The sequence below is a fragment of the Melanostigma gelatinosum genome (genome assembly GCF_949748355.1).
Source record: "Melanostigma gelatinosum genome assembly, chromosome: 4".
Lineage (NCBI taxonomy): Eukaryota > Metazoa > Chordata > Actinopteri > Perciformes > Zoarcidae > Melanostigma > Melanostigma gelatinosum.
The window spans coordinates 1,178,593-1,205,058 of NC_136637.1; the positions used below are offsets into that span (position 1 = coordinate 1,178,593).

At 27.8% G+C, this 26,466-nt stretch overlaps 1 protein-coding gene across 1 annotated transcript in view; it reads left to right on the forward strand.

The window, feature by feature from the left end:
- ptprfa (protein tyrosine phosphatase receptor type Fa) overlaps window positions 1–26,466 on the forward strand; it is a 343,585-nt gene that overhangs the window by 295,512 nt on the left and 21,607 nt on the right. The window lies entirely within an intron of this gene.

The following is a 26,466-nucleotide window of genomic DNA, read 5'->3' on the forward strand; positions in this document are numbered from 1 at the left end:
GTCATTAAGTACAGTGGTGATCACTGTGTGTCTTTATTAGTTAGTATATTATTAGTTACAGTTATTAAGTACAGTGGTGATCACGGTGTCTTTATTAGTTATTATATTATTAGTTACTGTTATTAAGTACAATGGTGATCACTGTGTCTTTATTAGTTATTAGTATTATTAGTTACTGTTATTAAGTACAGTGGTGATCACTGTGTGTCTTTATTAGTTATGAGTGTTATTAGTTACTGTTATTAAGTACAGTGGTGATCACTGTGTGTCTTTATTAGTTATTATATTATTAGTTACTGTTATTAAGTACAGTGGTGATCACTGTGTCTTTATTAGTTATTATATTATTAGTTACTGTTATTAAGTACAGTGGTGATCACTGTGTGTCTTTATTAGTTATTATATTATTAGTTACTGTTATTAAGTACAGTGGTGATCACTGTGTGTCTTTATTAGTTATTATATTATTAGTGACTGTTATTAAGTACAGTGGTGATCACTGTGTGTCTTTATTAGTTATTATATTATTAGTGACTGTTATTAAGTACAGTGGTGATCACTGTGTGTCTTTATTAGTTATTAGTGTTATTAGTTACTGTTATTAAGTACAGTGGTGATCACTGTGTGTCTTTATTAGTTATTATATTATTAGTTACTGTTATTAAGTATAGTGGTGATCACTGTGTCTTTATTAGTTATTATATTATTAGTTACTGTTATTAAGTACAGTGGTGATCACTGTGTGTCTTTATTAGTTATTATTATTATTAGTTACTGTTATTAAGTACAGTGGTGATCACTGTGTGTCTTTATTAGTTATTATATTATTAGTTACTGTTATTAAGTAGTGGTGATCACTGTGTGTCTTTATTAGTTGTTATATTATTAGTTTCTGTTATTAAGTACAGTGGTGATCACTGTGTCTTTATTAGTTATTAGTGTTATTAGTTACTGTTATTAAGTACAGTGGTGATCACTGTGTGTCTTTATTAGTTATTAGTGTTATTAGTTACTGTTATTAAGTACAGTGGTGATCACTGTGTGTCTTTATTAGTTATTATATTATTAGTTACTGTTATTAAGTACAGTGGTGATCACTGTGTGTCTTTATTAGTTATTATATTGTTAGTTACTGTTATTAAGTACAGTGGTGATCACTGTGTCTTTATTAGTTATTATATTATTAGTTGCTGTTATTAAGTACAGTGGTGATCACTGTGTCTTTATTAGTTATTATATTATTAGTTACTGTTATTAAGTACAGTGGTGATCACTGTGTGTCTTTATTAGTTATTATATTATGAGTTACTGTTATTAAGTACAGTGGTGATCACTGTGTGTCTTTATTAGTTATTAGTGTTATTAGTTACTGTTATTAAGTACAGTGGTGATCACTGTGTGTCTTTATTAGTTATTAGTGTTATTAGTTACTGTTATTAAGTACAGTGGTGATCACTGTGTGTCTTTATTAGTTATTAGTGTTATTAGTTACTGTTATTAAGTACAGTGGTGATCACTGTGTGTCTTTATTAGTTATTATATTATTAGTTACTGTCATTAAGTACAGTGGTGATCACTGTGTGTCTTTATTAGTTATTATATTATTAGTTACTGTCATTAAGTACAGTGGTGATCACTGTGTGTCTTTATTAGTTATTATATTATTAGTTACTGTTATTAAGTACAGTGGTGATCACTGTGTGTCTTTATTAGTTATTATATTATTAGTTACTGTTATTAAGTACAGTGGTGATCACTGTGTGTCTTTATTAGTTTTTATATTATTAGTTACTGTTATTAAGTACAGTGGTGATCACTGTGTGTCTTTATTAGTTATTATATTATTAGTTACTGTTATTAAGTACAGTGATGATCACTGTGTCTTTATTAGTTATTAGTATTATTAGTTACTGTTATTAAGTACAGTGGTGATCACTGTGTGTCTTTATTAGTTATTATATTATTAGTTACTGTTATTAAGTACAGTGGTGATCACTGTCTTTATTAGTTATGATGTTATTAGTTACTGTTATTAAGTACAGTGGTGATCACTGTGTGTCTTTATTAGTTATTATATTATTAGTTCCTGTTATTAAGTACAGTGGTGATCACTGTGTGTCTTTATTAGTTCTTGTGTTATTAGTTACTGTTATTAAGTACAGTGGTGATCACTGCATGTCTTTATTAGTTATTATATTATTAGTTACTGTTATCAAGTACAGTGGTGATCACTGTGTGTCTTTATTAGTTATTAGTATTATTAGTTACTGTTATTAAGTACAGTGGTGATCACTGTGTGTCTTTATTAGTTATTATATTATTAGTTACTGTTATTAAGTACAGTGGTGATCACTGTGTGTCTTTATTCGTTATTATATTATTAGTGACTGTTATTAAGTACAGTGGTGATCACTGTGTGTCTTTATTAGTTATTAGTATTAGTAGTTACTGTTATTAAGTACAGTGGTGATCACTGTGTGTCTTTATTAGTTATTATATTATTAGTTCCTGTTATTAAGTACAGTGGTGATCACTGTGTGTCTTTATTAGTTATTAGTATTATTAGTTGCTGTTATTAAGTACAGTGATGATCACTGTGTGTCTTTATTAGTTATTATATTATTAGTGACTGTTATTAAGTACAGTGGTGATCACTGTGTGTCTTTATTAGTTATTATATTATTAGTTACTGTTATTAAGTACAGTGGCGATCACTGTGTGTCTTTATTAGTTATTAGTATTATTAGTTACTGTTATTAAGTACAGTGGTGATCACTGTGTGTCTTTATTAGTTATTATATTATTAGTTACTGTTATTAAGTACAGTGGTGATCACTGTGTGTCTTTATTCGTTATTATATTATTAGTGACTGTTATTAAGTACAGTGGTGATCACTGTGTGTCTTTATTAGTTATTAGTATTAGTAGTTACTGTTATTAAGTACAGTGGTGATCACTGTGTGTCTTTATTAGTTATTATATTATTAGTTCCTGTTATTAAGTACAGTGGTGATCACTGTGTGTCTTTATTAGTTATTAGTATTATTAGTTGCTGTTATTAAGTACAGTGATGATCACTGTGTGTCTTTATTAGTTATTATATTATTAGTGACTGTTATTAAGTACAGTGGTGATCACTGTGTGTCTTTATTAGTTATTATATTATTAGTTACTGTTATTAAGTACAGTGGCGATCACTGTGTGTCTTTATTAGTTATTAGTATTATTAGTTACTGTTATTAAGTACAGTGGTGATCACTGTGTGTCTTTATTAGTTATTATATTATTAGTTACTGTTATTAAGTACAGTGGTGATCACTGTCTTTATTAGTTATGATGTTATTAGTTACTGTTATTAAGTACAGTGGTGATCACTGTGTGTCTTTATTAGTTATTATATTATTAGTTCCTGTTATTAAGTACAGTGGTGATCACTGTGTGTCTTTATTAGTTATTGTGTTATTAGTTACTGTTATTAAGTACAGTGGTGATCACTGCATGTCTTTATTAGTTATTATATTATTAGTTACTGTTATTAAGTACAGTGGTGATCACTGTGTGTCTTTATTAGTTATTATATTATTAGTTACTGTTATTAAGTACAGTGGTGATCACTGTGTCTTTATTAGTTATTAGTGTTATTAGTTACTGTTATTAAGTACAGTGGTGATCACTGTGTCTTTATTAGTTATTATATTATTAGTTACTGTTATTCAGTACAGTGGTGATCACTGTGTGTCTTTATTAGTTATTATATTATTAGTTACTGTTATTAAGTACAGTGGTGATCACTGTGTGTCTTTATTAGTTATTATATTATTAGTTACTGTTATTAAGTACAGTGGTGATCACTGTGTGTCTTTATTAGTTATTATATTATTAGTTACTGTTATTAAGTACAGTGGTGATCACTGTGTCTTTATTAGTTATTAGTATTATTAGTTACTGTTATTAAGTACAGTGGTGATCACTGTGTCTTTATTAGTTATTATATTATTAGTTACTGTCATTAAGTACAGTGGTGATCACTGTGTGTCTTTATTAGTTAGTATATTATTAGTTACAGTTATTAAGTACAGTGGTGATCACGGTGTCTTTATTAGTTATTATATTATTAGTTACTGTTATTAAGTACAATGGTGATCACTGTGTCTTTATTAGTTATTAGTATTATTAGTTACTGTTATTAAGTACAGTGGTGATCACTGTGTGTCTTTATTAGTTATGAGTGTTATTAGTTACTGTTATTAAGTACAGTGGTGATCACTGTGTGTCTTTATTAGTTATTATATTATTAGTTACTGTTATTAAGTACAGTGGTGATCACTGTGTCTTTATTAGTTATTATATTATTAGTTACTGTTATTAAGTACAGTGGTGATCACTGTGTGTCTTTATTAGTTATTATATTATTAGTTACTGTTATTAAGTACAGTGGTGATCACTGTGTGTCTTTATTAGTTATTATATTATTAGTGACTGTTATTAAGTACAGTGGTGATCACTGTGTGTCTTTATTAGTTATTATATTATTAGTGACTGTTATTAAGTACAGTGGTGATCACTGTGTGTCTTTATTAGTTATTAGTGTTATTAGTTACTGTTATTAAGTACAGTGGTGATCACTGTGTGTCTTTATTAGTTATTATATTATTAGTTACTGTTATTAAGTATAGTGGTGATCACTGTGTCTTTATTAGTTATTATATTATTAGTTACTGTTATTAAGTACAGTGGTGATCACTGTGTGTCTTTATTAGTTATTATTATTATTAGTTACTGTTATTAAGTACAGTGGTGATCACTGTGTGTCTTTATTAGTTATTATATTATTAGTTACTGTTATTAAGTAGTGGTGATCACTGTGTGTCTTTATTAGTTGTTATATTATTAGTTTCTGTTATTAAGTACAGTGGTGATCACTGTGTCTTTATTAGTTATTAGTGTTATTAGTTACTGTTATTAAGTACAGTGGTGATCACTGTGTGTCTTTATTAGTTATTAGTGTTATTAGTTACTGTTATTAAGTACAGTGGTGATCACTGTGTGTCTTTATTAGTTATTATATTATTAGTTACTGTTATTAAGTACAGTGGTGATCACTGTGTGTCTTTATTAGTTATTATATTGTTAGTTACTGTTATTAAGTACAGTGGTGATCACTGTGTCTTTATTAGTTATTATATTATTAGTTGCTGTTATTAAGTACAGTGGTGATCACTGTGTCTTTATTAGTTATTATATTATTAGTTACTGTTATTAAGTACAGTGGTGATCACTGTGTGTCTTTATTAGTTATTATATTATGAGTTACTGTTATTAAGTACAGTGGTGATCACTGTGTGTCTTTATTAGTTATTAGTGTTATTAGTTACTGTTATTAAGTACAGTGGTGATCACTGTGTGTCTTTATTAGTTATTAGTGTTATTAGTTACTGTTATTAAGTACAGTGGTGATCACTGTGTGTCTTTATTAGTTATTAGTGTTATTAGTTACTGTTATTAAGTACAGTGGTGATCACTGTGTGTCTTTATTAGTTATTATATTATTAGTTACTGTCATTAAGTACAGTGGTGATCACTGTGTGTCTTTATTAGTTATTATATTATTAGTTACTGTCATTAAGTACAGTGGTGATCACTGTGTGTCTTTATTAGTTATTATATTATTAGTTACTGTTATTAAGTACAGTGGTGATCACTGTGTGTCTTTATTAGTTATTATATTATTAGTTACTGTTATTAAGTACAGTGGTGATCACTGTGTGTCTTTATTAGTTTTTATATTATTAGTTACTGTTATTAAGTACAGTGGTGATCACTGTGTGTCTTTATTAGTTATTATATTATTAGTTACTGTTATTAAGTACAGTGATGATCACTGTGTCTTTATTAGTTATTAGTATTATTAGTTACTGTTATTAAGTACAGTGGTGATCACTGTGTGTCTTTATTAGTTATTATATTATTAGTTACTGTTATTAAGTACAGTGGTGATCACTGTCTTTATTAGTTATGATGTTATTAGTTACTGTTATTAAGTACAGTGGTGATCACTGTGTGTCTTTATTAGTTATTATATTATTAGTTCCTGTTATTAAGTACAGTGGTGATCACTGTGTGTCTTTATTAGTTCTTGTGTTATTAGTTACTGTTATTAAGTACAGTGGTGATCACTGCATGTCTTTATTAGTTATTATATTATTAGTTACTGTTATCAAGTACAGTGGTGATCACTGTGTGTCTTTATTAGTTATTAGTGTTATTAGTTACTGTTATTAAGTACAGTGGTGATCACTGCATGTCTTTATTAGTTATTAGTGTCATTAGTTACTGCTATTAAGTACAGTGGTGATCACTGTGTGTCTTTATTAGTTATTATATTATTAGTTACTGTTATTAAGTACAGTGGTGATCACTGTGTGTCTTTATTAGTTATTATATTATTAGTTACTGTTATTAAGTACAGTGGTGATCACTGTGTCTTTATTAGTTATTAGTGTTATTAGTTACTGTTATTAAGTACAGTGGTGATCACTGTGTCTTTATTAGTTATTATATTATTAGTTACTGTTATTCAGTACAGTGGTGATCACTGTGTGTCTTTATTAGTTATTATATTGTTAGTTACTGTTATTAAGTACAGTGGTGATCACTGTGTGTCTTTATTAGTTATTATATTATTAGTTGCTGTTATTAAGTACAGTGGTGATCACTGTGTCTTTATTAGTTATTATATTATTAGTTACTGTTATTAAGTACAGTGGTGATCACTGTGTGTCTTTATTAGTTATTATATTATGAGTTACTGTTATTAAGTACAGTGGTGATCACTGTGTGTCTTTATTAGTTATTAGTGTTATTAGTTACTGTTATTAAGTACAGTGGTGATCACTGTGTGTCTTTATTAGTTATTAGTGTTATTAGTTACTGTTATTAAGTACAGTGGTGATCACTGTGTGTCTTTATTAGTTATTAGTGTTATTAGTTACAGTTATTAAGTACAGTGGTGATCACTGTGTGTCTTTATTAGTTATTATATTATTAGTTACTGTCATTAAGTACAGTGGTGATCACTGTGTGTCTTTATTAGTTATTATATTATTAGTTACTGTCATTAAGTACAGTGGTGATCACTGTGTGTCTTTATTAGTTATTATATTATTAGTTACTGTTATTAAGTACAGTGGTGATCACTGTGTGTCTTTATTAGTTATTATATTATTAGTTACTGTTATTAAGTACAGTGGTGATCACTGTGTGTCTTTATTAGTTTTTATATTATTAGTTACTGTTATTAAGTACAGTGGTGATCACTGTGTGTCTTTATTAGTTATTATATTATTAGTTACTGTTATTAAGTACAGTGATGATCACTGTGTCTTTATTAGTTATTAGTATTATTAGTTACTGTTATTAAGTACAGTGGTGATCACTGTGTGTCTTTATTAGTTATTATATTATTAGTTACTGTTATTAAGTACAGTGGTGATCACTGTCTTTATTAGTTATGATGTTATTAGTTACTGTTATTAAGTACAGTGGTGATCACTGTGTGTCTTTATTAGTTATTATATTATTAGTTCCTGTTATTAAGTACAGTGGTGATCACTGTGTGTCTTTATTAGTTCTTGTGTTATTAGTTACTGTTATTAAGTACAGTGGTGATCACTGCATGTCTTTATTAGTTATTATATTATTAGTTACTGTTATCAAGTACAGTGGTGATCACTGTGTGTCTTTATTAGTTATTAGTGTTATTAGTTACTGTTAAGTACAGTGGTGATCACTGCATGTCTTTATTAGTTATTAGTGTCATTAGTTACTGCTATTAAGTACAGTGGTGATCACTGTGTGTCTTTATTAGTTATTATATTATTAGTTACTGTTATTAAGTACAGTGGTGATCACTGTGTGTCTTTATTAGTTATTATATTATTAGTTACTGTTATTAAGTACAGTGGTGATCACTGTGTCTTTATTAGTTATTAGTGTTATTAGTTACTGTTATTAAGTACAGTGGTGATCACTGTGTCTTTATTAGTTATTATATTATTAGTTACTGTTATTCAGTACAGTGGTGATCACTGTGTGTCTTTATTAGTTATTATATTATTAGTTACTGTTATTATGTACAGTGGTGATCACTGTGTGTCTTTATTAGTTATTATATTATTAGTTACTGTTATTAAGTACAGTGGTGATCACTGTGTCTTTATTAGTTATTAGTATTATTAGTTACTGTTATTAAGTACAGTGGTGATCACTGTGTCTTTATTAGTTATTATATTATTAGTTACTGTTATTAAGTACAGTGGTGATCACTGTGTGTCTTTATTAGTTATTATATTATTAGTTACAGTTATTAAGTACAGTGGTGATCACGGTGTCTTTATTAGTTATTATATTATTAGTTACCGTTATTAAGTACAGTGGTGATCACTGTGTCTTTATTAGTTATTAGTATTATTAGTTACTGTTATTAAGTACAGTGGTGATCACTGTGTGTCTTTATTAGTTATGAGTGTTATTAGTTACTGTTATTAAGTACAGTGGTGATCACTGTGTGTCTTTATTAGTTATTATATTATTAGTTACTGTTATTAAGTACAGTGGTGATCACTGTGTCTTTATTAGTTATTATATTATTAGTTACTGTTATTAAGTACAGTGGTGATCACTGTGTCTTTATTAGTTATTATATTATTAGTTACTGTTATTAAGTACAGTGGTGATCACTGTGTGTCTTTATTAGTTATTATATTATTAGTTACTGTTATTAAGTACAGTGGTGATCACTGTGTCTTTATTCGTTATTATATTATTAGTTACTGTTATTAAGTACAGTGGTGATCACTGTGTGTCTTTATTAGTTATTATATTATTAGTGACTTATTAAGTACAGTGGTGATCACTGTGTGTCTTTATTAGTTATTAGTGTTATTAGTTACTGTTATTAAGTACAGTGGTGATCACTGTGTGTCTTTATTAGTTATTAGTATTATTAGTTGCTGTTATTAAGTACAGTGATGATCACTGTGTGTCTTTATTAGTTATTATATTATTAGTGACTGTTATTAAGTACAGTGGTGATCACTGTGTGTCTTTATTAGTTATTATATTATTAGTTACTGTTATTAAGTACAGTGGCGATCACTGTGTGTCTTTATTAGTTATTAGTATTATTAGTTACTGTTATTAAGTACAGTGGTGATCACTGTGTGTCTTTATTAGTTATTATATTATTAGTTACTGTTATTAAGTACAGTGGTGATCACTGTGTCTTTATTAGTTATTAGTGTTATTAGTTACTGTTATTAAGTACAGTGGTGATCACTGTGTCTTTATTAGTTATTATATTATTAGTTACTGTTATTCAGTACAGTGGTGATCACTGTGTGTCTTTATTAGTTATTATATTATTAGTTACTGTTATTAAGTACAGTGGTGATCACTGTGTGTCTTTATTAGTTATTATATTATTAGTTACTGTTATTAAGTACAGTGGTGATCACTGTGTCTTTATTAGTTATTAGTATTATTAGTTACTGTTATTAAGTACAGTGGTGATCACTGTGTCTTTATTAGTTATTATATTATTAGTTACAGTTATTAAGTACAGTGGTGATCACGGTGTCTTTATTAGTTATTATATTATTAGTTACCGTTATTAAGTACAGTGGTGATCACTGTGTCTTTATTAGTTATTAGTATTATTAGTTACTGTTATTAAGTACAGTGGTGATCACTGTGTGTCTTTATTAGTTATGAGTGTTATTAGTTACTGTTATTAAGTACAGTGGTGATCACTGTGTGTCTTTATTAGTTATTATATTATTAGTTACTGTTATTAAGTACAGTGGTGATCACTGTGTCTTTATTAGTTATTATATTATTAGTTACTGTTATTAAGTACAGTGGTGATCACTGTGTCTTTATTAGTTATTATATTATTAGTTACTGTTATTAAGTACAGTGGTGATCACTGTGTGTCTTTATTAGTTATTATATTATTAGTTACTGTTATTAAGTACAGTGGTGATCACTGTGTCTTTATTCGTTATTATATTATTAGTTACTGTTATTAAGTACAGTGGTGATCACTGTGTGTCTTTATTAGTTATTATATTATTAGTGACTTATTAAGTACAGTGGTGATCACTGTGTGTCTTTATTAGTTATTAGTGTTATTAGTTACTGTTATTAAGTACAGTGGTGATCACTGTGTGTCTTTATTAGTTATTATATTATTAGTTACTGTTATTAAGTACAGTGGTGATCACTGTGTCTTTATTAGTTATTATATTATTAGTTACTGTTATTAAGTACAGTGATGATCACTGTGTGTCTTTATTAGTTATTAGTGTTATTAGTTACTGTTATTAAGTACAGTGGTGATCACTGTGTGTCTTTATTAGTTATTATATTATTAGTGACTGTTATTAAGTACAGTGGTGATCACTGTGTGTCTTTATTAGTTATTAGTATTATTAGTTACTGTTATTAAGTACAGTGGTGATCACTGTGTGTCTTTATTAGTTATTATATTATTAGTTCCTGTTATTAAGTACAGTGGTGATCACTGTGTGTCTTTATTAGTTATTAGTATTATTAGTTACTGTTATTAAGTACAGTGGTGATCACTGTGTGTCTTTATTAGTTATTATATTATTAGTTACTGTTATTAAGTACAGTGGTGATCACTGTGTGTCTTTATTCGTTATTATATTATTAGTGACTGTTATTAAGTACAGTGGTGATCACTGTGTGTCTTTATTAGTTATTAGTATTAGTAGTTACTGTTATTAAGTACAGTGGTGATCACTGTGTGTCTTTATTAGTTATTATATTATTAGTTCCTGTTATTAAGTACAGTGGTGATCACTGTGTGTCTTTATTAGTTATTAGTATTATTAGTTGCTGTTATTAAGTACAGTGATGATCACTGTGTGTCTTTATTAGTTATTATATTATTAGTTACTGTTATTAAGTACAGTGGCGATCACTGTGTGTCTTTATTAGTTATTAGTATTATTAGTTACTGTTATTAAGTACAGTGGTGATCACTGTGTGTCTTTATTAGTTATTATATTATTAGTTACTGTTATTAAGTACAGTGGTGATCACTGTCTTTATTAGTTATGATGTTATTAGTTACTGTTATTAAGTACAGTGGTGATCACTGTGTGTCTTTATTAGTTATTATATTATTAGTTACCGTTATTAAGTACAGTGGTGATCACTGTGTCTTTATTAGTTATTAGTATTATTAGTTACTGTTATTAAGTACAGTGGTGATCACTGTGTGTCTTTATTAGTTATGAGTGTTATTAGTTACTGTTATTAAGTACAGTGGTGATCACTGTGTGTCTTTATTAGTTATTATATTATTAGTTACTGTTATTAAGTACAGTGGTGATCACTGTGTCTTTATTAGTTATTATATTATTAGTTACTGTTATTAAGTACAGTGGTGATCACTGTGTCTTTATTAGTTATTATATTATTAGTTACTGTTATTAAGTACAGTGGTGATCACTGTGTGTCTTTATTAGTTATTATATTATTAGTTACTGTTATTAAGTACAGTGGTGATCACTGTGTCTTTATTCGTTATTATATTATTAGTTACTGTTATTAAGTACAGTGGTGATCACTGTGTGTCTTTATTAGTTATTATATTATTAGTGACTTATTAAGTACAGTGGTGATCACTGTGTGTCTTTATTAGTTATTAGTGTTATTAGTTACTGTTATTAAGTACAGTGGTGATCACTGTGTGTCTTTATTAGTTATTATATTATTAGTTACTGTTATTAAGTACAGTGGTGATCACTGTGTCTTTATTAGTTATTATATTATTAGTTACTGTTATTAAGTACAGTGATGATCACTGTGTGTCTTTATTAGTTATTAGTGTTATTAGTTACTGTTATTAAGTACAGTGGTGATCACTGTGTGTCTTTATTAGTTATTATATTATTAGTGACTGTTATTAAGTACAGTGGTGATCACTGTGTGTCTTTATTAGTTATTAGTATTATTAGTTACTGTTATTAAGTACAGTGGTGATCACTGTGTGTCTTTATTAGTTATTATATTATTAGTTCCTGTTATTAAGTACAGTGGTGATCACTGTGTGTCTTTATTAGTTATTAGTATTATTAGTTACTGTTATTAAGTACAGTGGTGATCACTGTGTGTCTTTATTAGTTATTATATTATTAGTTACTGTTATTAAGTACAGTGGTGATCACTGTGTGTCTTTATTCGTTATTATATTATTAGTGACTGTTATTAAGTACAGTGGTGATCACTGTGTGTCTTTATTAGTTATTAGTATTAGTAGTTACTGTTATTAAGTACAGTGGTGATCACTGTGTGTCTTTATTAGTTATTATATTATTAGTTCCTGTTATTAAGTACAGTGGTGATCACTGTGTGTCTTTATTAGTTATTAGTATTATTAGTTGCTGTTATTAAGTACAGTGATGATCACTGTGTGTCTTTATTAGTTATTATATTATTAGTTACTGTTATTAAGTACAGTGGCGATCACTGTGTGTCTTTATTAGTTATTAGTATTATTAGTTACTGTTATTAAGTACAGTGGTGATCACTGTGTGTCTTTATTAGTTATTATATTATTAGTTACTGTTATTAAGTACAGTGGTGATCACTGTCTTTATTAGTTATGATGTTATTAGTTACTGTTATTAAGTACAGTGGTGATCACTGTGTGTCTTTATTAGTTATTATATTATTAGTTCCTGTTATTAAGTACAGTGGTGATCACTGTGTGTCTTTATTAGTTATTGTGTTATTAGTTACTGTTATTAAGTACAGTGGTGATCACTGCATGTCTTTATTAGTTATTATATTATTAGTTACTGTTATTAAGTACAGTGGTGATCACTGTGTGTCTTTATTAGTTATTATATTATTAGTTACTGTTATTAAGTACAGTGGTGATCACTGTGTCTTTATTAGTTATTAGTGTTATTAGTTACTGTTATTAAGTACAGTGGTGATCACTGTGTCTTTATTAGTTATTATATTATTAGTTACTGTTATTCAGTACAGTGGTGATCACTGTGTGTCTTTATTAGTTATTATATTATTAGTTACTGTTATTAAGTACAGTGGTGATCACTGTGTGTCTTTATTAGTTATTATATTATTAGTTACTGTTATTAAGTACAGTGGTGATCACTGTGTGTCTTTATTCGTTATTATATTATTAGTGACTGTTATTAAGTACAGTGGTGATCACTGTGTGTCTTTATTAGTTATTAGTATTAGTAGTTACTGTTATTAAGTACAGTGGTGATCACTGTGTGTCTTTATTAGTTATTATATTATTAGTTCCTGTTATTAAGTACAGTGGTGATCACTGTGTGTCTTTATTAGTTATTATATTATTAGTTACTGTTATTAAGTACAGTGATGATCACTGTGTCTTTATTAGTTATTAGTATTATTAGTTACTGTTATTAAGTACAGTGGTGATCACTGTGTGTCTTTATTAGTTATTATATTATTAGTTACTGTTATTAAGTACAGTGGTGATCACTGTCTTTATTAGTTATGATGTTATTAGTTACTGTTATTAAGTACAGTGGTGATCACTGTGTGTCTTTATTAGTTATTATATTATTAGTTCCTGTTATTAAGTACAGTGGTGATCACTGTGTGTCTTTATTAGTTCTTGTGTTATTAGTTACTGTTATTAAGTACAGTGGTGATCACTGTGTGTCTTTATTAGTTATTATATTATTAGTTACTGTTATTAAGTACAGTGGTGATCACTGTGTGTCTTTATTAGTTATTATATTATTAGTTACTGTTATTAAGTACAGTGGTGATCACTGTGTGTCTTTATTAGTTATTATATTATTAGTTACTGTTATTAAGTACAGTGATGATCACTGTGTGTCTTTATTAGTTATTATATTATTAGTTGCTGTTATTAAGTACAGTGGTGATAACTGTGTGTCTTTATTAGTTATTATATTATTAGTTACTGTTATTAAGTACAGTGGTGATAACTGTGTGTCTTTATTAGTTATTATATTATTAGTTACTGTTATTAAGTACAGTGGTGATCACTGTGTGTCTTTATTAGTTATGAGTGTTATTAGTTACTGTTATTAAGTACAGTGGTGATCACTGTGTGTCTTTATTAGTTATTATATTATTAGTTACTGTTATTAAGTACAGTGGTGATCACTGTGTCTTTATTAGTTATTATATTATTAGTTACTGTTATTAAGTACAGTGGTGATCACTGTGTCTTTATTAGTTATTATATTATTAGTTACTGTTATTAAGTACAGTGGTGATCACTGTGTGTCTTTATTAGTTATTATATTATTAGTTACTGTTATTAAGTACAGTGGTGATCACTGTGTCTTTATTCGTTATTATATTATTAGTTACTGTTATTAAGTACAGTGGTGATCACTGTGTGTCTTTATTAGTTATTATATTATTAGTGACTTATTAAGTACAGTGGTGATCACTGTGTGTCTTTATTAGTTATTAGTGTTATTAGTTACTGTTATTAAGTACAGTGGTGATCACTGTGTGTCTTTATTAGTTATTAGTATTATTAGTTGCTGTTATTAAGTACAGTGATGATCACTGTGTGTCTTTATTAGTTATTATATTATTAGTGACTGTTATTAAGTACAGTGGTGATCACTGTGTGTCTTTATTAGTTATTATATTATTAGTTACTGTTATTAAGTACAGTGGCGATCACTGTGTGTCTTTATTAGTTATTAGTATTATTAGTTACTGTTATTAAGTACAGTGGTGATCACTGTGTGTCTTTATTAGTTATTATATTATTAGTTACTGTTATTAAGTACAGTGGTGATCACTGTGTCTTTATTAGTTATTAGTGTTATTAGTTACTGTTATTAAGTACAGTGGTGATCACTGTGTCTTTATTAGTTATTATATTATTAGTTACTGTTATTCAGTACAGTGGTGATCACTGTGTGTCTTTATTAGTTATTATATTATTAGTTACTGTTATTAAGTACAGTGGTGATCACTGTGTGTCTTTATTAGTTATTATATTATTAGTTACTGTTATTAAGTACAGTGGTGATCACTGTGTCTTTATTAGTTATTAGTATTATTAGTTACTGTTATTAAGTACAGTGGTGATCACTGTGTCTTTATTAGTTATTATATTATTAGTTACAGTTATTAAGTACAGTGGTGATCACGGTGTCTTTATTAGTTATTATATTATTAGTTACCGTTATTAAGTACAGTGGTGATCACTGTGTCTTTATTAGTTATTAGTATTATTAGTTACTGTTATTAAGTACAGTGGTGATCACTGTGTGTCTTTATTAGTTATGAGTGTTATTAGTTACTGTTATTAAGTACAGTGGTGATCACTGTGTGTCTTTATTAGTTATTATATTATTAGTTACTGTTATTAAGTACAGTGGTGATCACTGTGTCTTTATTAGTTATTATATTATTAGTTACTGTTATTAAGTACAGTGGTGATCACTGTGTCTTTATTAGTTATTATATTATTAGTTACTGTTATTAAGTACAGTGGTGATCACTGTGTGTCTTTATTAGTTATTATATTATTAGTTACTGTTATTAAGTACAGTGGTGATCACTGTGTCTTTATTCGTTATTATATTATTAGTTACTGTTATTAAGTACAGTGGTGATCACTGTGTGTCTTTATTAGTTATTATATTATTAGTGACTTATTAAGTACAGTGGTGATCACTGTGTGTCTTTATTAGTTATTAGTGTTATTAGTTACTGTTATTAAGTACAGTGGTGATCACTGTGTGTCTTTATTAGTTATTATATTATTAGTTACTGTTATTAAGTACAGTGGTGATCACTGTGTCTTTATTAGTTATTATATTATTAGTTACTGTTATTAAGTACAGTGATGATCACTGTGTGTCTTTATTAGTTATTAGTGTTATTAGTTACTGTTATTAAGTACAGTGGTGATCACTGTGTGTCTTTATTAGTTATTATATTATTAGTGACTGTTATTAAGTACAGTGGTGATCACTGTGTGTCTTTATTAGTTATTAGTATTATTAGTTACTGTTATTAAGTACAGTGGTGATCACTGTGTGTCTTTATTAGTTATTATATTATTAGTTCCTGTTATTAAGTACAGTGGTGATCACTGTGTGTCTTTATTAGTTATTAGTATTATTAGTTACTGTTATTAAGTACAGTGGTGATCACTGTGTGTCTTTATTAGTTATTATATTATTAGTTACTGTTATTAAGTACAGTGGTGATCACTGTGTGTCTTTATTCGTTATTATATTATTAGTGACTGTTATTAAGTACAGTGGTGATCACTGTGTGTCTTTATTAGTTATTAGTATTAGTAGTTACTGTTATTAAGTACAGTGGTGATCACTGTGTGTCTTTATTAGTTATTATATTATTAGTTCCTGTTATTAAGTACAGTGGTGATCACTGTGTGTCTTTATTAGTTATTAGTATTATTAGTTGCTGTTATTAAGTACAGTGATGATCACTGTGTGTCTTTATTAGTTATTATATTATTAGTTACTGTTATTAAGTACAGTGGCGATCACTGTGTGTCTTTATTAGTTATTAGTATTATTAGTTACTGTTATTAAGTACAGTGGTGATCACTGTGTGTCTTTATTAGTTATTATATTATTAGTTACTGTTATTAAGTACAGTGGTGATCACTGTCTTTATTAGTTATGATGTTATTAGTTACTGTTATTAAGTACAGTGGTGATCACTGTGTGTCTTTATTAGTTATTATATTATTAGTTCCTGTTATTAAGTACAGTGGTGATCACTGTGTGTCTTTATTAGTTATTGTGTTATTAGTTACTGTTATTAAGTACAGTGGTGATCACTGCATGTCTTTATTAGTTATTATATTATTAGTTACTGTTATTAAGTACAGTGGTGATCACTGTGTGTCTTTATTAGTTATTATATTATTAGTTACTGTTATTAAGTACAGTGGTGATCACTGTGTCTTTATTAGTTATTAGTGTTATTAGTTACTGTTATTAAGTACAGTGGTGATCACTGTGTCTTTATTAGTTATTATATTATTAGTTACTGTTATTCAGTACAGTGGTGATCACTGTGTGTCTTTATTAGTTATTATATTATTAGTTACTGTTATTAAGTACAGTGGTGATCACTGTGTGTCTTTATTAGTTATTATATTATTAGTTACTGTTATTAAGTACAGTGGTGATCACTGTGTGTCTTTATTCGTTATTATATTATTAGTGACTGTTATTAAGTACAGTGGTGATCACTGTGTGTCTTTATTAGTTATTAGTATTAGTAGTTACTGTTATTAAGTACAGTGGTGATCACTGTGTGTCTTTATTAGTTATTATATTATTAGTTCCTGTTATTAAGTACAGTGGTGATCACTGTGTGTCTTTATTAGTTATTATATTATTAGTGACTGTTATTAAGTACAGTGGTGATCACTGTGTGTCTTTATTAGTTATTATATTATTAGTTACTGTTATTAAGTACAGTGGTGATCACTGTGTGTCTTTATTAGTTATTATATTATTAGTTACTGTTATTAAGTACAGTGGCGATCACTGTGTGTCTTTATTAGTTATTATATTATTAGTGACTGTTATTAAGTACAGTGGTGATCACTGTGTGTCTTTATTAGTTATTATATTATTAGTTACTGTTATTAAGTACAGTGGCGATCACTGTGTGTCTTTATTAGTTATTAGTATTATTAGTTACTGTTATTAAGTACAGTGGTGATCACTGTGTGTCTTTATTAGTTATTATATTATTAGTGACTGTTATTAAGTACAGTGGTGATCACTGTGTGTCTTTATTAGTTATTATATTATTAGTTACTGTTATTAAGTACAGTGGCGATCACTGTGTGTCTTTATTAGTTATTAGTATTATTAGTTACTGTTATTAAGTACAGTGGTGATCACTGTGTGTCTTTATTAGTTATTATATTATTAGTTACTGTTATTAAGTACAGTGGCGATCACTGTGTGTCTTTATTAGTTATTATATTATTAGTGACTGTTATTAAGTACAGTGGTGATCACTGTGTGTCTTTATTAGTTATTATATTATTAGTTACTGTTATTAAGTACAGTGGTGATCACTGTGTGTCTTTATTAGTTATTATATTATTAGTGACTGTTATTAAGTACAGTGGTGATCACTGTGTGTCTTTATTAGTTATTATATTATTAGTTACTGTTATTAAGTACAGTGGCGATCACTGTGTGTCTTTATTAGTTATTAGTATTATTAGTTACTGTTATTAAGTACAGTGGTGATCACTGTGTGTCTTTATTAGTTATTATATTATTAGTTACTGTTATTAAGTACAGTGGTGATCACTGTCTTTATTAGTTATGATGTTATTAGTTACTGTTATTAAGTACAGTGGTGATCACTGTGTGTCTTTATTAGTTATTATATTATTAGTTCCTGTTATTAAGTACAGTGGTGATCACTGTGTGTCTTTATTAGTTATTGTGTTATTAGTTACTGTTATTAAGTACAGTGGTGATCACTGCATGTCTTTATTAGTTATTATATTATTAGTTACTGTTATTAAGTACAGTGGTGATCACTGTGTGTCTTTATTAGTTATTATATTATTAGTTACTGTTATTAAGTACAGTGGTGATCACTGTGTCTTTATTAGTTATTAGTGTTATTAGTTACTGTTATTAAGTACAGTGGTGATCACTGTGTCTTTATTAGTTATTATATTATTAGTTACTGTTATTCAGTACAGTGGTGATCACTGTGTGTCTTTATTAGTTATTATATTATTAGTTACTGTTATTAAGTACAGTGGTGATCACTGTGTGTCTTTATTAGTTATTATATTATTAGTTACTGTTATTAAGTACAGTGGTGATCACTGTGTGTCTTTATTCGTTATTATATTATTAGTGACTGTTATTAAGTACAGTGGTGATCACTGTGTGTCTTTATTAGTTATTAGTATTAGTAGTTACTGTTATTAAGTACAGTGGTGATCACTGTGTGTCTTTATTAGTTATTATATTATTAGTTCCTGTTATTAAGTACAGTGGTGATCACTGTGTGTCTTTATTAGTTATTAGTATTATTAGTTGCTGTTATTAAGTACAGTGATGATCACTGTGTGTCTTTATTAGTTATTATATTATTAGTGACTGTTATTAAGTACAGTGGTGATCACTGTGTGTCTTTATTAGTTATTATATTATTAGTTACTGTTATTAAGTACAGTGGTGATCACTGTGTGTCTTTATTAGTTATTATATTATTAGTTACTGTTATTAAGTACAGTGGTGATCACTGTCTTTATTAGTTATGATGTTATTAGTTACTGTTATTAAGTACAGTGGTGATCACTGTGTGTCTTTATTAGTTATTATATTATTAGTTACTGTTATTAAGTACAGTGGTGATCACTGTCTTTATTAGTTATGATGTTATTAGTTACTGTTATTAAGTACAGTGGTGATCACTGCATGTCTTTATTAGTTATTATATTATTAGTTACTGTTATTAAGTACAGTGGTGATCACTGTGTGTCTTTATTAGTTATTATATTATTAGTTACTGTTATTAAGTACAGTGGTGATCACTGTGTCTTTATTAGTTATTAGTGTTATTAGTTACTGTTATTAAGTACAGTGGTGATCACTGTGTCTTTATTAGTTATTATATTATTAGTTACTGTTATTAAGTACAGTGGTGATCACTGTGTGTCTTTATTAGTTATTATATTATTAGTTCCTGTTATTAAGTACAGTGGTGATCACTGTGTGTCTTTATTAGTTATTAGTATTATTATTTGCTGTTATTAAGTACAGTGATGATCACTGTGTGTCTTTATTAGTTATTATATTATTAGTTCCTGTTATTAAGTACAGTGGTGATCACTGTGTGTCTTTATTAGTTATTATATTATTAGTTACTGTTATTAAGTACAGTGGTGATCACTGTGTGTCTTTATTAGTTATTATATTATTAGTTACTGTTATTAAGTACAGTGGTGATCACTGTGTCTTTATTAGTTATTAGTGTTATTAGTTACTGTTATTAAGTACAGTGGTGATCACTGTGTCTTTATTAGTTATTATATTATTAGTTACTGTTATTCAGTACAGTGGTGATCACTGTGTGTCTTTATTAGTTATTATATTATTAGTTACTGTTATTAAGTACAGTGGTGATCACTGTGTGTCTTTATTAGTTATTATATTGTTAGTTACTGTTATTAAGTACAGTGGCGATCACTGTGTGTCTTCATTAGTTATTAGTATTATTAGTTACTGTTATTAAGTACAGTGGTGATCACTGTGTGTCTTTATTAGTTATTATATTATTAGTTACTGTTATTAAGTACAGTGGTGATCACTGTCTTTATTAGTTATGATGTTATTAGTTACTGTTATTAAGTACAGTGGTGATCACTGTGTGTCTTTATTAGTTATTATATTATTAGTTACTGTTATTAAGTACAGTGGTGATCACTGTCTTTATTAGTTATGATGTTATTAGTTACTGTTATTAAGTACAGTGGTGATCACTGTGTGTCTTTATTAGTTATTATATTATTAGTTCCTGTTATTAAGTACAGTGGTGATCACTGTGTGTCTTTATTAGTTATTGTGTTATTAGTTACTGTTATTAAGTACAGTGGTGATCACTGCATGTCTTTATTAGTTATTATATTATTAGTTACTGTTATTAAGTACAGTGGTGATCACTGTGTGTCTTTATTAGTTATTATATTATTAGTTACTGTTATTAAGTACAGTGGTGATCACTGTGTCTTTATTAGTTATTAGTGTTATTAGTTACTGTTATTAAGTACAGTGGTGATCACTGTGTCTTTATTAGTTATTATATTATTAGTTACTGTTATTCAGTACAGTGGTGATCACTGTGTGTCTTTATTAGTTATTATATTATTAGTTACTGTTATTAAGTACAGTGGTGATCACTGTGTGTCTTTATTAGTTATTATATTATTAGTTACTGTTATTAAGTACAGTGGTGATCACTGTGTCTTTATTAGTTATTAGTATTATTAGTTACTGTTATTAAGTACAGTGGTGATCACTGTGTCTTTATTAGTTATTATATTATTAGTTACTGTTATTAAGTACAGTGGTGATCACTGTGTGTCTTTATTAGTTATTATATTATTAGTTACAGTTATTAAGTACAGTGGTGATCACGGTGTCTTTATTAGTTATTATATTATTAGTTACCGTTATTAAGTACAGTGGTGATCACTGTGTCTTTATTAGTTATTAGTATTATTAGTTACTGTTATTAAGTACAGTGGTGATCACTGTGTGTCTTTATTAGTTATGAGTGTTATTAGTTACTGTTATTAAGTACAGTGGTGATCACTGTGTGTCTTTATTAGTTATTATATTATTAGTTACTGTTATTAAGTACAGTGGTGATCACTGTGTCTTTATTAGTTATTATATTATTAGTTACTGTTATTAAGTACAGTGGTGATCACTGTGTCTTTATTAGTTATTATATTATTAGTTACTGTTATTAAGTACAGTGGTGATCACTGTGTGTCTTTATTAGTTATTATATTATTAGTTACTGTTATTAAGTACAGTGGTGATCACTGTGTCTTTATTCGTTATTATATTATTAGTTACTGTTATTAAGTACAGTGGTGATCACTGTGTGTCTTTATTAGTTATTATATTATTAGTGACTTATTAAGTACAGTGGTGATCACTGTGTGTCTTTATTAGTTATTAGTGTTATTAGTTACTGTTATTAAGTACAGTGGTGATCACTGTGTGTCTTTATTAGTTATTATATTATTAGTTACTGTTATTAAGTACAGTGGTGATCACTGTGTCTTTATTAGTTATTATATTATTAGTTACTGTTATTAAGTACAGTGATGATCACTGTGTGTCTTTATTAGTTATTAGTGTTATTAGTTACTGTTATTAAGTACAGTGGTGATCACTGTGTGTCTTTATTAGTTATTATATTATTAGTGACTGTTATTAAGTACAGTGGTGATCACTGTGTGTCTTTATTAGTTATTAGTATTATTAGTTACTGTTATTAAGTACAGTGGTGATCACTGTGTGTCTTTATTAGTTATTATATTATTAGTTCCTGTTATTAAGTACAGTGGTGATCACTGTGTGTCTTTATTAGTTATTAGTATTATTAGTTACTGTTATTAAGTACAGTGGTGATCACTGTGTGTCTTTATTAGTTATTATATTATTAGTTACTGTTATTAAGTACAGTGGTGATCACTGTGTGTCTTTATTCGTTATTATATTATTAGTGACTGTTATTAAGTACAGTGGTGATCACTGTGTGTCTTTATTAGTTATTAGTATTAGTAGTTACTGTTATTAAGTACAGTGGTGATCACTGTGTGTCTTTATTAGTTATTATATTATTAGTTCCTGTTATTAAGTACAGTGGTGATCACTGTGTGTCTTTATTAGTTATTAGTATTATTAGTTGCTGTTATTAAGTACAGTGATGATCACTGTGTGTCTTTATTAGTTATTATATTATTAGTGACTGTTATTAAGTACAGTGGTGATCACTGTGTGTCTTTATTAGTTATTATATTATTAGTTACTGTTATTAAGTACAGTGGCGATCACTGTGTGTCTTTATTAGTTATTAGTATTATTAGTTACTGTTATTAAGTACAGTGGTGATCACTGTGTGTCTTTATTAGTTATTATATTATTAGTTACTGTTATTAAGTACAGTGGTGATCACTGTCTTTATTAGTTATGATGTTATTAGTTACTGTTATTAAGTACAGTGGTGATCACTGTGTGTCTTTATTAGTTATTATATTATTAGTTCCTGTTATTAAGTACAGTGGTGATCACTGTGTGTCTTTATTAGTTATTGTGTTATTAGTTACTGTTATTAAGTACAGTGGTGATCACTGCATGTCTTTATTAGTTATTATATTATTAGTTACTGTTATTAAGTACAGTGGTGATCACTGTGTGTCTTTATTAGTTATTATATTATTAGTTACTGTTATTAAGTACAGTGGTGATCACTGTGTCTTTATTAGTTATTAGTGTTATTAGTTACTGTTATTAAGTACAGTGGTGATCACTGTGTCTTTATTAGTTATTATATTATTAGTTACTGTTATTCAGTACAGTGGTGATCACTGTGTGTCTTTATTAGTTATTATATTATTAGTTACTGTTATTAAGTACAGTGGTGATCACTGTGTGTCTTTATTAGTTATTATATTATTAGTTACTGTTATTAAGTACAGTGGTGATCACTGTGTCTTTATTAGTTATTAGTGTTATTAGTTACTGTTATTAAGTACAGTGGTGATCACTGTGTCTTTATTAGTTATTATATTATTAGTTACTGTTATTCAGTACAGTGGTGATCACTGTGTGTCTTTATTAGTTATTATATTATTAGTTACTGTTATTAAGTACAGTGGTGATCACTGTGTGTCTTTATTAGTTATTATATTATTAGTTACTGTTATTAAGTACAGTGGTGATCACTGTGTGTCTTTATTCGTTATTATATTATTAGTGACTGTTATTAAGTACAGTGGTGATCACTGTGTGTCTTTATTAGTTATTAGTATTAGTAGTTACTGTTATTAAGTACAGTGGTGATCACTGTGTGTCTTTATTAGTTATTATATTATTAGTTCCTGTTATTAAGTACAGTGGTGATCACTGTGTGTCTTTATTAGTTATTAGTATTATTAGTTGCTGTTATTAAGTACAGTGGTGATCACTGTGTGTCTTTATTAGTTATTAGTATTATTAGTTGCTGTTATTAAGTACAGTGATGATCACTGTGTGTCTTTATTAGTTATTATATTATTAGTGACTGTTATTAAGTACAGTGGTGATCACTGTGTGTCTTTATTAGTTATTATATTATTAGTTACTGTTATTAAGTACAGTGGCGATCACTGTGTGTCTTTATTAGTTATTAGTATTATTAGTTACTGTTATTAAGTACAGTGGTGATCACTGTGTGTCTTTATTAGTTATTATATTATTAGTTACTGTTATTAAGTACAGTGGTGATCACTGTCTTTATTAGTTATGATGTTATTAGTTACTGTTATTAAGTACAGTGGTGATCACTGTGTGTCTTTATTAGTTATTATATTATTAGTTCCTGTTATTAAGTACAGTGGTGATCACTGTGTGTCTTTATTAGTTATTGTGTTATTAGTTACTGTTATTAAGTACAGTGGTGATCACTGCATGTCTTTATTAGTTATTATATTATTAGTTACTGTTATTAAGTACAGTGGTGATCACTGTGTGTCTTTATTAGTTATTATATTATTAGTTACTGTTATTAAGTACAGTGGTGATCACTGTGTCTTTATTAGTTATTAGTGTTATTAGTTACTGTTATTAAGTACAGTGGTGATCACTGTGTCTTTATTAGTTATTATATTATTAGTTACTGTTATTCAGTACAGTGGTGATCACTGTGTGTCTTTATTAGTTATTATATTATTAGTTACTGTTATTAAGTACAGTGGTGATCACTGTGTGTCTTTATTAGTTATTATATTATTAGTTACTGTTATTAAGTACAGTGGTGATCACTGTGTGTCTTTATTAGTTATTATATTATTAGTGACTGTTATTAAGTACAGTGGTGATCACTGTGTGTCTTTATTAGTTATTAGTATTAGTAGTTACTGTTATTAAGTACAGTGGTGATCACTGTGTGTCTTTATTAGTTATTATATTATTAGTTCCTGTTATTAAGTACAGTGGTGATCACTGTGTGTCTTTATTAGTTATTAGTATTATTAGTTGCTGTTATTAAGTACAGTGATGATCACTGTGTGTCTTTATTAGTTATTATATTATTAGTGACTGTTATTAAGTACAGTGGTGATCACTGTGTGTCTTTATTAGTTATTATATTATTAGTTACTGTTATTAAGTACAGTGGCGATCACTGTGTGTCTTCATTAGTTATTAGTATTATTAGTTACTGTTATTAAGTACAGTGGTGATCACTGTGTGTCTTTATTAGTTATTATATTATTAGTTACTGTTATTAAGTACAGTGGTGATCACTGTCTTTATTAGTTATGATGTTATTAGTTACTGTTATTAAGTACAGTGGTGATCACTGTGTGTCTTTATTAGTTATTATATTATTAGTTACTGTTATTAAGTACAGTGGTGATCACTGTCTTTATTAGTTATGATGTTATTAGTTACTGTTATTAAGTACAGTGGTGATCACTGTGTGTCTTTATTAGTTATTATATTATTAGTTCCTGTTATTAAGTACAGTGGTGATCACTGTGTGTCTTTATTAGTTATTGTGTTATTAGTTACTGTTATTAAGTACAGTGGTGATCACTGCATGTCTTTATTAGTTATTATATTATTAGTTACTGTTATTAAGTACAGTGGTGATCACTGTGTGTCTTTATTAGTTATTATATTATTAGTTACTGTTATTAAGTACAGTGGTGATCACTGTGTCTTTATTAGTTATTAGTGTTATTAGTTACTGTTATTAAGTACAGTGGTGATCACTGTGTATTTATTAGTTATTATATTATTAGTTACTGTTATTCAGTACAGTGGTGATCACTGTGTGTCTTTATTAGTTATTATATTATTAGTTACTGTTATTAAGTACAGTGGTGATCACTGTGTGTCTTTATTAGTTATTATATTATTAGTTACTGTTATTAAGTACAGTGGTGATCACTGTGTGTCTTTATTCGTTATTATATTATTAGTGACTGTTATTAAGTACAGTGGTGATCACTGTGTGTCTTTATTAGTTATTAGTATTAGTAGTTACTGTTATTAAGTACAGTGGTGATCACTGTGTGTCTTTATTAGTTATTATATTATTAGTTCCTGTTATTAAGTACAGTGGTGATCACTGTGTGTCTTTATTAGTTATTAGTATTATTAGTTGCTGTTATTAAGTACAGTGATGATCACTGTGTGTCTTTATTAGTTATTATATTATTAGTGACTGTTATTAAGTACAGTGGTGATCACTGTGTGTCTTTATTAGTTATTATATTATTAGTTACTGTTATTAAGTACAGTGGCGATCACTGTGTGTCTTTATTAGTTATTAGTATTATTAGTTACTGTTATTAAGTACAGTGGTGATCACTGTGTGTCTTTATTAGTTATTATATTATTAGTTACTGTTATTAAGTACAGTGGTGATCACTGTCTTTATTAGTTATGATGTTATTAGTTACTGTTATTAAGTACAGTGGTGATCACTGTGTGTCTTTATTAGTTATTATATTATTAGTTCCTGTTATTAAGTACAGTGGTGATCACTGTGTGTCTTTATTAGTTATTGTGTTATTAGTTACTGTTATTAAGTACAGTGGTGATCACTGCATGTCTTTAT